The sequence below is a fragment of the Silurus meridionalis genome, chromosome 23 (genome assembly GCF_014805685.1).
Source record: "Silurus meridionalis isolate SWU-2019-XX chromosome 23, ASM1480568v1, whole genome shotgun sequence".
Classification (NCBI taxonomy): domain Eukaryota; kingdom Metazoa; phylum Chordata; class Actinopteri; order Siluriformes; family Siluridae; genus Silurus; species Silurus meridionalis.
In genome coordinates, this window is record NC_060906.1 from 1,157,821 (window position 1) to 1,172,820 (window position 15,000).

The 15,000-nt window shown below is 33.5% G+C and overlaps 1 long non-coding RNA gene across 1 annotated transcript; it reads left to right on the forward strand.

The window, feature by feature from the left end:
• The first annotated feature begins 7,257 nt into the window (after positions 1-7,257).
• LOC124376923 lies at positions 7,258-7,815 on the forward strand. Its single transcript, XR_006924008.1, has 3 exons — positions 7,258-7,309; positions 7,400-7,489; positions 7,613-7,815. It is a non-coding gene; the product is annotated as an uncharacterized LOC124376923 (long non-coding RNA).
• Positions 7,816-15,000: the final 7,185 nt, after the last annotated feature.

Consider the following 15,000-nt stretch of genomic DNA (forward strand, 5'->3'; position numbering starts at 1 on the left):
CAGATTCTGTACTGTATATAGTGCACTAGTGCCATTTTATGCAGATGTGTTGTTTTTTTCTGCATGTTTTTAAACCTGACATTGTTTTAATAAATGTTTTAAATGCTATGTTGAAGTTGTTTTCTGTTCTGTTCTATTCCATATATTCAATGTAAAAAATAAAAAAAACCTCAAAGTTGATTTTGCATTGTAGCAGAGAAAATTAGTCAAACCACAGAGTGAAATATTGACACTTACTGAAGTTATTTGATCCCCAAATAGGTTTTAAAATTCTACTCACTGAGTGGGATTTTTTTCACTAATAAAAATGTAAATAAACTCTACAAAAGTAAAATATTAACAATAATTGGTGTTAATTTCCCCTCAGTGTTAAATTGTGGTGACACTATTAAGAGTTAATTGAGCAGTGTTACATTTTTACTCCACACAGACTTCATTTTACTCTGAACATTCAACACTGTCAAGAGTCATTTTATCACCAATTCTGAGTGGAACCAAATACACTCGGGTCCAGTGTTACATTTTACTCCACACAGACTTCATTTTACTCTGAACATTCAACACTGTCAAGAGTCATTTTATCACCAATTCTGAGTGGAACCAAATACACTCGGGTCCAGTGTTACATTTTACTCCACACAGACTTCATTTTACTCTGAACATTCAACACTGTCAAGAGTCATTTTATCACCAATTCTGAGTGGAACCAAATACACTCGGGTCCAGTGTTACATCTAACCCTTTAAGAGTTATTTTAACACTGCAAAATTTACTGTGAACCCTTTCTCCTTACCTAAACACTTTCCCTCATTTTCTTTTAGATAGATGGCTGGAAAGAAAATAGATAAATATATTAGATAGATTTTTATAGACATTTGAGATGAAATAAGAATCTGAAATTCAGCGATTAATTTGCAGCAGCACATTTTATTTAATTTAATAAATTATATGTTTATGAAGAAAAATAAGTATATCTTTTATCAATTTGATGTATTTAAACTTTTGAAACACACTTACAAATGTCTAAAAGTAACTGTGGTGTTTGAATCTATATAAATCAACTTGTCTCCAGGGAGGGTATTTTTGCTATATTGTCATTATTATGATTTTTTTATTTCTATTATGATTTGTTAAACAAACAAACAAATATTAAATTAAATAAAACAGTAAAAGATAATTTAATAAATTATATGTTTATGAAGAAAAATAAGTATATCTTTTATCAATTTGATGTATTTAAACTTTTGAAACACACTTACAAATGTCTAAAAGTAACTGTGGTGTTTGAATCTATATAAATCAACTTGTCTCCAGGGAGGGTATTTTTGCTATATTGTCATTATTATGATTTTTTTATTTCTATTATGATTTGTTAAACAAACAAACAAATATTAAATTAAATAAAACAGTAAAAGATAATTTAATAAATATTCATGTTTGTTTTATTTATTTGTTTTATTTTGTTTTTAATTGAAAGTAATTAAAAGTGTGTGATTCTTTGGTTTATCCTTTCGTTTTTATATATTAATATATTCTTAATAAATATGAATGACTTCTCAGTAAATCATGAATAATGTTTATAATATTGATGCCTATAATTTATAGTTACTGTATGTGTTGAATTGGTTGTTCTCTGATATAGAAGTAGTTACTGATACATTGATTGATGATTACATTTAATAAATACATTCGATTAATTAGAAACTTCTTTATTTCATTAAATTTTATATATTTTTCAATTATTCAATTATTTCATTAAATTATTATAGTATTTTTTATTATTAAAATATAATTTAAGTAATTACACTTTTACTTTTATATTAAAATTAATATATATATATATATATATATATATATATATATATATATATATATATATATATATATATATATATATATAGTATTTTATTTATTTATGTTTATTATTTGATGTATATAAATAGCCTTAATAATAGATATTGTTAAATATTTTCAGGATTAACCAAATTTCAGGATTCATATTCAGGATGAACCAAAACATCACATACTTTTAATTACTTTCACCTAAAAAACTAAACAAAACAATTAATAGAACAAAAAGACAAAGGAATATTTTTAACACATTTTATGAAATTCAATCTTGTACAGATATTTAAAAAGGAACAAAATGTATGTAGTAGTTTATCTAGTATATATTTTTGTCAATAAGTATAAATAGGATAGCTCTTAAATAGAATATAGAATATATAATAAAAACAATGATTTCATTAATTGTTTTTTTTATTATTTGCTTAATTATTTATGATTCACTGTGAACTCGACCAATTTTTATTAAACATAGATATAAAAAGGGCGAAATTAAAACTTTAAATGCAACAAAATTTATTCACGACGTCCTTTATTTAGTCGGATATTTAACAATCAAATCCACAGCAAAATAAAAACTAAATATTTGTTTTTACTGAGGCGCCAAGTCTCAAATCAAAACTAAAATTTGCCATGAAGCGCAGGTCCGACAAGTAAAAACCGTCCGTGTGGAAACAGAGCAAAATGCCAAAAGTACCGCTCGACAAGTTGCAATGTCTTATATCACCACAAGATGGTAGCATTTTACTAACACAAAAAAAGTTTTTGATAGATAGATAACAAAAAGGGTGAAATTAAAACCTTCATATATATATATATATATATATATATATATATATATATATATATATATATATATATATATATATATATTAATGTAAATGCAGGAATTGGTTACAGAATTTATTTTTTATATAAGTCAAACATTTATATTTTAATTATTATTTATTAATTTTATCACATTGCTTATACATTATTATATTATTTTTCAATTATATATTTATATAATTTATTATTTTTAGTATTAAAATAATACAATAAAAAATATAATGTGGGTAATTACAATTTTACTTTTATATTAAATAAATATATATTTATTATTATGGATATTATTTATTTATGTTCAATATTTAACGTATAAAAATAGATGCTAATAAAACCATGCCAAATATTTTTAGATGGTATTTGATTAATTATTTATGATTTACTGAGGTCATCCATTTTTATTAAAAATATAAATAAATATAAAAAACGAAATAAAAACGTGTGTTTTTATTTCACACACACACACACACACACACACACACACACACACACACACACACCAATTTAAATACCATTGTTTTATTTGATATATTTGTTCGTTGTCAAATCAAAACAAACATTTTCCATTTTTTTTTTTCTATGTTTTGTAAAATGTAAGTTTATTCATGATGTCCTTTCTTTAATCGGATATTTAAAAAAATGAATCCACAGAAAAATAAACACTAAACATTTGTTTTTACTGATGCGCCAAGTCTCAAATCAGCACTAAAATCTTACATAAAGCGCAGGTCCGACAAGTAAAAACCGTCCGTGTGGAAACAACAAAAATAAACAAAGTACCGTCCGGCGACAAGTTGATTTATATAGATTCAAACACCACAATTATTTTAAAACATTTATAAGTGTATTTTAAAAGGTTTAATACATTTTATTAACGAAAAATATTTTTATTTTTGTTTATAAATTTATTATTTATTTTAATTAAATAAAATGTGCTGCTGGACTTCAATGCTACTGTAATGTCTTATTTAACCTCTAGATGGTAGCATTTTATTATTACAAAAATCACAGATGTTCAGTTCAAATTTCATCAAAATTACACAAAGTGTGCAAAAGTTTAAATAAGTTTGACAAAAAGTTATCAATCTATCTATCTATCTATCTATCTATCTATCTATCTATCTATCTATCTATCTATCTATCTATCTATCTATCTATCTATCTATCTACCAATTTAACTTTTATTAATTAATTTATCTATTCATTTAATAGGACTTTTCTTTTTCATTTATTTATTTATATATAATCAATTAATATTATTTATATAATTTATTAATAAATTAATTAATCAGTGGTGCTGACGTCATTGTATGGAGATCAGAAGGTCCATTGAGATTTTCCACTCAGTAAGTAGAACAGTTCATTATTATAGATGGGAACAATCCTTAAATTTACAGAACAAAAATTGTTCAATCAGGTGTAGAAGTTGTGTTTAGAAGCTGTAGAAGTGAAAGGAAGCAGTTTTGTGATGCAGTAAATCACAGCAGACTTTATATAAAATATAACTTGCTGCCCAAATGTGTAGTAGCAGGCTAAGATAGATCATTACAGTCAAGTTTGTTTATTTGGTTTTCCACATTTAATCCTGCAAGGAAATAGAGGAGATTGTATGATATTTAGTTCTGATGTGTTTTAAGTTACCAAAATGACAGTAGCACTTTTAATAAATTTGCTCTCAGACAAAGTTGACTTCCCAAATTAGGTTTATTCTGGTCATCAGGTTATTGGTAGCCAATGAACAGTTTTTTGTTCTTTTTAGTTATTCAGCTGTGTTTACGTGTCCAGTGTCCAAGGGCTGTGGTTATTGTCAATCACTGACTTAAGCTAAGAGGCTTTGGGAAACCCGGCCCAGTACATTTTGCTCGATTGACAAAAAGCAGGGACAAAGTTATTTGGACACAAATGGACAGGACCACAGATCACCTCACAAGTGAAATGATAACTACACTGTAAAAAAAACAACTTACTAAAAGTTATCTAAATAAAATGTAAAAAGTAAACTAAACTAAAATATTTTTATTTGAAATGCTCAGAAATGATACTTAGTTTATTCAACAAATATGTTGCTTTAATGTTGAAAACTGTACAATACTAAAACAATACTGTTTTGTTGAACTTACATTAAAAAGTAAATGTTTTGCGTTAAAGCGTGTGTTTCTTGTTGCTGCGTGCGTATATGAACGTGGAGCGCATGGCAATTTGAAACGTCAACTGTGGGGGTTCCTGAAAGGGCGGCATCGCGCCATATTAATCCACTTGTTTCTGCTGAGTCACCGGTAAGTGTCAATCATTTTCATAATCGATAACTTATATTTTTTATTTAATATGTGATGTGCTACCAAGCTAACTCCCTAATCTCTTTTACCAGTGTATTGTTGATGTGAATAAGCGTGCTGGTTCAAAGCAGTCCAGCATTTCTGCCGAATCATACGTAATTTATGTATTAATCATTTTTTAATTATCATCTTATTTAACGTCATCATTTTTGACGTGTAAGCTTTGATGTATATAAATAACTATTTATTTGAATTTAGCTGCTTGTTACTGATTCCGCGTGGTTGTTAGTTTTAAACATCATTTAGAGTTTTGAATGCTCGGATTTAAAACAAAGTGAATTCAAACGAGTCTTTTGTTAATTGGAAAATGCAATGCAATGAGAGTTGAATGTGACGTTTGCTAGTCATATGGATTTGCAACACAAGGAATATAACTTTGGATTGTGTCGTTGGCTTTCCAGACCAACTTAGCTCAAGACAGTTAGCTAGCTTGAAATTACATTGAAAAAGTGTGAAATTGCTGAAACAAATGTTTTTGCAAATTAGTAGTTCACTAATGAAAGAAAAATATGAACGTAATGCAATGCAAATATTGTACATTTTCAAATCCTGATACAGAGGTGTTGGTAAAGCATTACAGGCTTCATCATGGACGAGGTCACAAAGGGGCAAACTGGCCCTGCCTATACTCAGATTGTGTCTGCTCAAGATGTGTCTGGCAAGTTCCCCTTTTCAAACTTTATTTCTAATTTGGGAGCACACTTAGCATTACATTTGTTCATTTTGTTTGCACATTATAAAAATAATAAAGCTGCAAGCACCACCATTGCATGGGCACTAATAACAATTAGTAATTACATTTACATGTCAATTAATGCCCCCTCCTATCACTTATACTCCTAGGACACTGACCCTGAAGACCACAGCACCGGAGGGGTAAAGATCGGAGTCCTCACTGTGGTTGAAGATGATGTTGGCACTCCTGTTGCACTGGCCACTGTGATAAACCGTGCAATAATCCTGGAAGAGGCCATTGTTCTACAGGATATTCCAGATCTGCCAGATAACTTTGCTTACTTGTTCGGTCTCTTGTATGCACTCAATATGGAATACCCAAAAGAACTGAAATATACTTTTGAATTCATTCAGAAAATCTTCATGGATCTTGACGGTACCTGCTCTGCTAGAGTCCAGTCACTAAAATTAAAACTGTTGTTGACAATTTTACAGATGTCACTGAAGCTATGGCAAATGGGACAATGATTGTTGCAATTATACTTTAGTAATTAAGTATTTAAAAAATATTCTTCTTTATAACAATGTATTATTCCATTTAAACTTTGCAACCTTGAGGAATACTGAAGTTTTGAGTTGAGTTTTTTTTTTTTTTTTTTTTATCTGGCTGTACTGGTACAAGCTAACTATTTTTCCTGATACACTGTTACATATCATACTGTACTGTACCAAGAGTTTAGGTTTATTCAGATGCAGTGTAATGTATTCTCAATGTTGATTTGCCAAAATAATACAAAATGTTATATACAACGCTTGAACCTTGAAGGTTTACTCTGATGCTGTTTTGGATTTTTATATACTTTGGTAATCAGTTAAATAAGAATACTTTATACACTGTTTGACTGGAGTGTGGTTAGAGGTTTTGTTCAGATGCTTTGACTTTTGTCTGTTTCGGGTTTTTAGACAAAATATTACTTGGTTTTTGGAAACACATCTTTCATTTTATGTTGAAACAATTCAGTATTTCAATCATCTGCACTTGTGATTGCTTGTGACCTTTCAGTTATGATCATATTATTGTAAACATTGTTTCATTGATCTGGTTTTTAAATAAATGATGTATTTTTTGCTACGAGCCTCCTGGAGACACCTACAGAGCCATCACCAGCACACTGAAGGCTGAAAGTCTGACTTTCCAGAAGAGCAGTTGGTATGGTGATGATCTCCGTCCTGCTGCCTGGGACTACGTATTCAGCCTGGACCTTCTCTGTGCAAAACTGGGCTGAATTTGGACCTTCTCCCATGTTATAAGGTACTGAATGTGAAACTGCTTCAACGTGTTTAATTCTCATCTTTCTAGATTTTTAAACATTAGATAAATTGCAAACCGGCAAATGTGAGACTCATATGAGACAGTGTGTGTGTCCCAAACTGCAAACTTTCTATTCTTGTTGCATAAACTTACAATTGATGGTATTCTATTACTGGCACAAAAACACTTAATATGTCAAATTTTTTATTCATCAGAAAAAGTGTGTGGCTCATCTTGAACACTTTGCTAAAACAAACACAAACAGAGGAAACAAAGTTCAGAAACGTCTCTGTAGCAGCAATTTTCAGGCTACTTGGTAAGTTTCCTGTGAATCCTGTTTTAAAGCATTATCTCACATTATTTCTGGATTCCTCAGTTTTTCACTTATGTTCTTTATCTCAAACAGGGCGACTTGGCCATAATGGCCTTAAGGAGAACGTGGCAGCATCAGTGGAGGATCTGGTGAAAAGCATAACTGAGTTCAGGGGACAAAAAGGTATCACTAAAGGATCAATTAAACAAGTCCTTTATCAATCTTTATCTTTATTCTCTGATGTTTAGTTCTCTATCAGGAAAGTGCTTCAGCAAGTCCTAATTTTATGATGGATTTTGTGTGCAGATTTGCCGTGGGAGCTGCAGTTCGCAGTGGTTTATGCCACTCATGATCTGGCACCCAGCAGCCCCAAAGTCGCTCTGAACGCTTCAGAATCGTGAAAGAAAGACCTCACAAAGCCGTTCCTCCAGCCGTCCCCAAGTGCCTGAAGCAGATCAGCTTTCTCTGTTCTCACCTAAAGTCAAGAAAAATTATTACATTAAAAAATGTTTAATAGATTTTTATGATTTTTCTTTATTTTTGTACATAAATAAATAAAATACATAATAGATCTGCACAGTGTTATTGATCGTCTCTTTACAGTTTCGGGTTTTGTGTTTCACTCCCAATCATCCCCTTAAGAACATCAATATGACGCCACAGCTGTAGAAACCATCATTATTATACAGCATAATACATGCAGTATAACAGGGCGCATACAGATTCCTGTGCATTTTCCCTGCATTACAGTTTTCCTGCGGTTTTGAAATGAATTCAAATTGTGTGTTTTTGTACAGATTCTACAAAGAAAATGCAAAAGTATAAATGGCTCAAGAAAAAGCATAACTGTTGTGATCTGTTTGGGTTGACCTTTATATAATGTCCTTTATACTGAAAAAACCTTCAAAATGAGCGTGTTAATGACACGTTAACCCAAATTCATTTTAACAGCACTAATATTATTAATGCACAATTAATGCAGCACGCATTTCTTCATTTTTATTACAAATGTAAAACCTTTAACGCAACACATTTATTCACAACGTCCTTTCCTTTACTCAGATAGTTATATTTTTATCATACCGTACAAACACTTAAATCTTGGAGAGGTTTTCCATACGAACTATGATGCCCATGGGGTCTTTTCTGATCAGGGAAGAATCACACAGCACACAGAATGACACACATGTTCTTATCCAGTTTAATGCAGATAACAGACAAGTATATATACACACACTGGAAATAACCTGACCTAAAACTGTTCCTGATTGGGTAAGAAGATGCAGTAACCAGAGATATGTGAGCCAAGACAAAGACATTACATGTACCTTACATACTCACATCATAAAGATCCTATAGACACTAAACAGACAACATAAGAATGTGTTTAGAGAACTATTTAAGAGATTTCTTGATTGCTAACAGGTGTGGCAGTAATCAGACCTGGGTGTGGGAGAGAAATTGAAGTATTTCACACAGGGCCATGTTGTTTTGGGGTTTGTTTTCCCTCAATAATAAAAAAAAAAAGAAAAATTAAAAAATTAAAAAACTGCATGTTGTGTTAATTTGTGTATCGTTTACTAATATTTAAATTAGTTTGATGATCTGAAACATTAAAGTGTGACAAACATGCAAAAAAATAAGAAATCATGAAGGGGCAAACCTTCTCCTTAGACTTTCTTTTTTCCTCCTTTGCCTTCTCCAATGCTTCCATGCTTCTACCAACATACACACACACACACACACACACACACACACACACACACACACACACCAATATCTCGAAAACCCAAAGGTGATTGAGAGAGATCTCAAAGTGACCTACCTAGTAGCTCAACTCAAGCCTAATCAAAAAAAGCCCCACACTGTAGCAGAGACATTAATGCCCCCCGCCTGCAAAGCCGCTGTCAACAAGATGCTCGGCCCTGACGCAGTTAAAGAAATAGCTAAAGTTCCTCTCAGATTACACAATTACCAGACATATTGATGAAACTGAAAACAGAGAGACACTGAGAGCTGCTGAGCGAAAGCTTTGTAAGTGTGTGTTGAGTACATGTGTATTATCTAGCAAATCTAAGTTCCTTACCATCTCTCTCTCTCTCTCTCTCTCTCTCTCTCTCTCTCTCTCTCAGGATACCCAGAAGGACAAATGAAATGGGAGATGCTCCCAGAATAAACAGAATTGATGTTGATGCCATCAGGCACAATAATATTATTGGACCTCCGCAGAATCCAAACCGAAGTTTCTCTTCAAAGCGGATGCTGTTACAGAACCACTGTGAACGAGTGTGTGAACGAGTGTGTGAGCGAGTTTATGAATGAGTGTGTGAGCGAGTTTGTGAATAAGTGTGTGAGCAAGTGTGTGTGCGAGTGTGTGAGCGAGTGTGTGAGCGAGTTTGTGAACGAGTGTGTGAGCGAGTGTGTGAGCGAGTTTGTGAATGAGTGTGTGAGCGAGTGTGTGAATGAGTGTGTGAGCGAGTGTGTAAATGAGTGTGTGAATGAACGTGTTAGAGATCACACAGTATGTGGCTTATCTTCCTTTGTAGTTATTGTTGTTCCTGTCAGGATCATTGGGAACAGACTTTAGAGTCCAGACACATGTACTGTAAGTATCTCCTCAAAAGCACATGCTGTTACAGAACCTCACTGTGAACGAGTGTGTGAACGAGTGTGTTAGATCTCATTCAGCTAATGAACATGTAATCGTGTATTATTTCATCATGTGTGAATTTGTACGTTTGATTCTTTTGTGTGAAATGCTGCTTTTGTGTAAGTTACAGATGTTACATATTTGTTTCACATGAAAATACAGTGAGCTGATATGTGAATAATGATGTGGCTGCATTCTGAACACTTGCTGCTTCTTGTTCCTGCTGTTAAAATGTGTGACGTATTTCTTGTTGTTTTTTAGATTCTTTATATGAGGTGTTTGGTTCAACCACCTCCAAACCTTCACCATCGCCTAAAGATGAAATGACACAAAATAATTTCTCACATTTTTTTATCAGATTTTAAAACAATAACAACAACAAACATAAAAATAAACCCTGTGTCTCTGTTTGTATTACTCCCCATTCTACTGGACCCACTGCATGGAGTTTACTGGGTGGCACCTGGAACTTCAGATCCCGGAAGATGCACAGGCTAAAACACACACACACACACACACACACACACACACACACACACACACGTATGTATGCACAGAAACCTGCACTGGTTCAATTAATAATGCCCTCGTACTGATGTTGTTTAAGTTTATTCACACACTCTCTCACTCGCTCTCTCTTCAAACACTGTGAAAACTATAAGAAATATAAACATATAACATTCAAATACACATCTCACAATCACAATAAACATCCACAAACACAATCCATTCATAATTAGTCCCAATCACGACATTATAATACACAATACACTTATATATAAAATACTTAACACATTCTACATAACAGCACATGAACAACATTATAATATTAGACACAATATTAACCGTTACCGTGTGCGTCTTTGAACCACATGCAGATAAATGGTAGTTATTTGTGCAAGCCGTTCATATCAGCATTTTAAGGTGTCCATGTCTTTGCTACGCTCTGACCCATAATTCCCTATTTCCGCGCACAACACTGGCATCACGTGTACATTACGTTTAATTTTTAACCTTTTGTTTAAATTTCCATGAAATGAAATGAACTTGAAATAACAACAAAAAACAGTTAAACTGTCTTGCATTTACACTTACCACCACCTATAGATCAAACCACATAAAGCAAATAATCTCCCTAAATGTTTAATCAGATTTAAAATAAATAACAAAAATACAAATAAATCCTGTGCCTCTTTCACTAATATATATACATCATTTTGAAATATTATTTGTACCTTTTGTGTGTTTGCATCTATTGTATTTTATTATTTGACATTTTTGTAGATTTTCCGGTAATTTAAATGAAATGTTTTATTGTTTATATAACAGTGACTTGTGAATTATTCTGTTAACCCGCATCATCTTCTGTGTTTCCTGTCCAGAGTAAAAACAACCCTATGTATTCACAATTCAAGTTTCAGTGACACGTCACATAACGTCACAGTTAAAGTATGTTTGAACCAATGATATTTGCATTGGAGGATCATGGGAATGTCTTTTGGGTTTAAACAAAGACAACTATAGTCACAGCCGTTTGTTGGTCAAAATTACCACCATAAAGGATGCTTACCACAGTGTGACTAAACCATTATTTACTTATGTATGAATCTTAATTACACCAACAATCAGGGACTTCAAAAGCGGAAAATGTCAGAGCCTGCAACATGACCATCAGGCTCAATTTGTCATTACAACCGTGGTGAGAAAAATGCAAAGCCAACTCTGTGCCATGAGGTGGGTTCACATAGCAACTCGGACCTCGTGGCGTAACAGTAGCATGTCTGACTCCAAATTTAAAGGTTGTATGTTCAAATCACGTCTAGGTCATGGTTGCAGGGCTCTTGCTTTTTAAGCAGCTGCTCGATCTGTGATTGTCTAATGTGGAGACTGAATTTGTCCAAAGTGGAGTCTGTCTCATCAATTAACGTTAGTACATTATAACCCTCCTATAACATGTTCCCAAGCTCTGTCAATTTGCTCTAGCTGACAAAAAAAGATTACTCCACAAATAGTGTATAAGATGTATTCTCAATTCAAGTTTCAGTGACACGACAAATAACGTCACAGTTAAAGTATGTTTGAACCAATAATATTTGCATGGGAGGATCATGGGAATATCTTTTGGGTTATTAAAAAAAAAAGATGACTATTGTCACAGCTATTTTTTGGTCAAAATTAACACCATAAAGCAGGGGTCACCAACATGGTGCCCGCAGGCACCAGGTCGGACGCAAGGACCACATGAGTCGCCTGCTGGCCTTTTCTTAAAATAGCTGTTTCCTACTTGGTTAAATCATTGTTGACAATTATTCATTGTTGTCAAACTCAGGCCCGCGGGACAAATCCAACCTGACGTACAATGATATCCGGCCCGCAAGATGATTTTATAAAGATCTATTATTATTGTTATGAATGGCCTGGCGATATGTAGCTCTGATAACACAAACTACAGATCCCATAATGCAGCACTTCAGCTTCCTTACCGAACACTAGACTACCTGAGAACATTCCAGCGTCAATCAAGTCGAGCTTCTGTTGATGCATTTAACTCTATTGTAAAGTTACAATAGTTTCATTTCTCCTCAAGATACTCCACAGCATCCTGTTCTTAGGTCACATCCATCCAGAATTGTACGACCCAGAGAAGATCTTTAAAGATAGCGAGATTCTAAGGCATATTATGGAAGCTTTCCCAGGGCCATTCAAATGCTACAAAACCAATGTTCCTCTCAAAACACCTTTCTCCTACTTCCTGGAACTGGTCAGTGAAACAGAATCAGTTTGAATAATAAAATGACTTTTATTTCCCTCGATATCTCACTGATGTCTTTTCCCTCAGACCACAACATTGTACAGCTCAACCGATGCAGCTGCAGTGGTGCATAAGCAGATATTTCCTGATCTATTCCATAATTGTCACAAATCAGGTGGTCAATATCCTCTGATTCCCACCGTCATGTGCATCTGTGAGAGTGGCAGGTGTGGATATTATGGAGTGTCTCTGTCCTGTGAAAGTCACATCGCCAACAAGATCATGACTGCTGTTTCCTGTCTTCATCTTTGTTGTGATGTCAGTGTTTCCAGATGACTCTAGAGATCCAGAACGATTACAACTTCCGAGTGGTGTTAGCTGTAGAGCGAACAAATTGAAGAACCTGAGCGAGGTGAAACCACCACCATGTTTCACCTGCAGTCAGCTGTTTTCTCCACCTGAACACACACAAAATAAAAAACCTTCTGGTAACTGTGCTGGGACTGAAGCCAGAAGTAAATACTTAATTGCTACAAATAAAATGGCCACAATTTCCAACAGCCACCAGTTAAAACATTTAGTACAAACAATGACAGATTACTTTGATGGATTGATGACAGGATGAATGGAAAAAAGATCTGAGGTAAACAGGAGTCGCTACAGCATCAAACAAGTTTATGATGATACTATAGCATATATATATATATATATATATATATATATATATATATATATATATATATATATTTATCATATATAACATTCAGTGTAAATTCACAGTGATCAGTGTTCTAGTTATTTGTTTATTGTTAGTTGTTTGTTATTTATTTGTTATTTATTTAGTTATTTGTAAATACTTTTATCTCTTCGCTTTCTCTATACTTTTTTGTTTGTCCATACAGTGTATTTCAATGTGAATAACGAGGATTTTGTGCTCAACAAAACATGAAATAAACATTTGATCAGAGTGTTCTAGTTTTGTACTTATTTGTTTGGTATTGTTATTTGCTATTTATTTTTTCTTCTTCTTCTTCTTTTTTCGGCTTCTCCCATTAGGAGTCTCCACAGCGGATCATCAGTCTCCATACCACCCTGTCCTCTACATCTGCCCTATTTCACACCAACTACCTGCATGTCTTCCCTCACCACATCCATGAACCTCCTCCTTGATCCTCCTCTTTTCCTCCTTCCTGGTGTATGATCCTCCTTCTTCTTAAAATACGTGTTCACCACTGCCATTTAGCAAAATCCATCTTTTTAGCAAAATCCACCACCATCTGCCCTTCCACATTCCTCTCCTTAAAGCCATGTTTTATGCTGGATGTCATTCATAACACTTGAGACCGACACTAAGAGTGAGCTGACTTGTGCAACACTAATGACTGTGTTCTTCATTAAACACTGTAAACCCACACACACACACACACACACACACACACACACACACACACTACACTTCCACTCTGTAAGTCTATAAAGTATTAAAATACTAAAGTAAAAATATTTCTGTGTGATTTATCAGAAGTATTTAGTGTTTGATTTTAAACATTAAGGGATCTCACTGACTCAAAATATCAAGAAAATAAAAAGATAATATTAATTATAAATAAGTGTTATTTATAATTGAATAATGCATAATTCTCCTTATTGTTCCTAATATTATGCTAAATGGTGTTCTGTATCACTAGATGATATTGTGTAAAAGGTTTGTGAAGATCGATGATCTCTGATCATGTAAAGGTTTTATATGAGAGATTGAAAATCAGGAAGCTCTTGATGCTGGAATTAAACTTAGAAACACTGAAGTCCATCTCACCATGTCCTCAAAGCTTTGACCTCGATAGTACTCTTTGGTTCCTGGGAACTGGAGGCCATGTTCAAAGGTTCCTTAAGGTTGTTATTAGTGAGATGGAGCCTGTTACCTTCATTAGCAAACACTTTTCCCTCCTCATACACCATCAGCACCAGTTCATCATCGAGAGAGTCACAGGTGAACTCCTTAAAAACACCAATCACCTACACGTACATGTGATCTGGGAGGTAGAACTCCTACCACTCCTCTAATATCTCAGGTTCATTTCTGTATGATGTTTCTGCCAAGGATCCGATGAGTGTGGGTGTGGATGAGTGTGGAATGGTCAGTGATATGAGCGTCATGGTCAGTGATTTGAGTGTGATGGTCAGTGATGAGTATGTTATGGTCAGTGGTGAGTGTGATGGTCAGTGATGTGAGTGTGATGGTCAGTGATGTGAGTGTGATGATCAGTGATGTGATTGTGATGGTCAAGGATA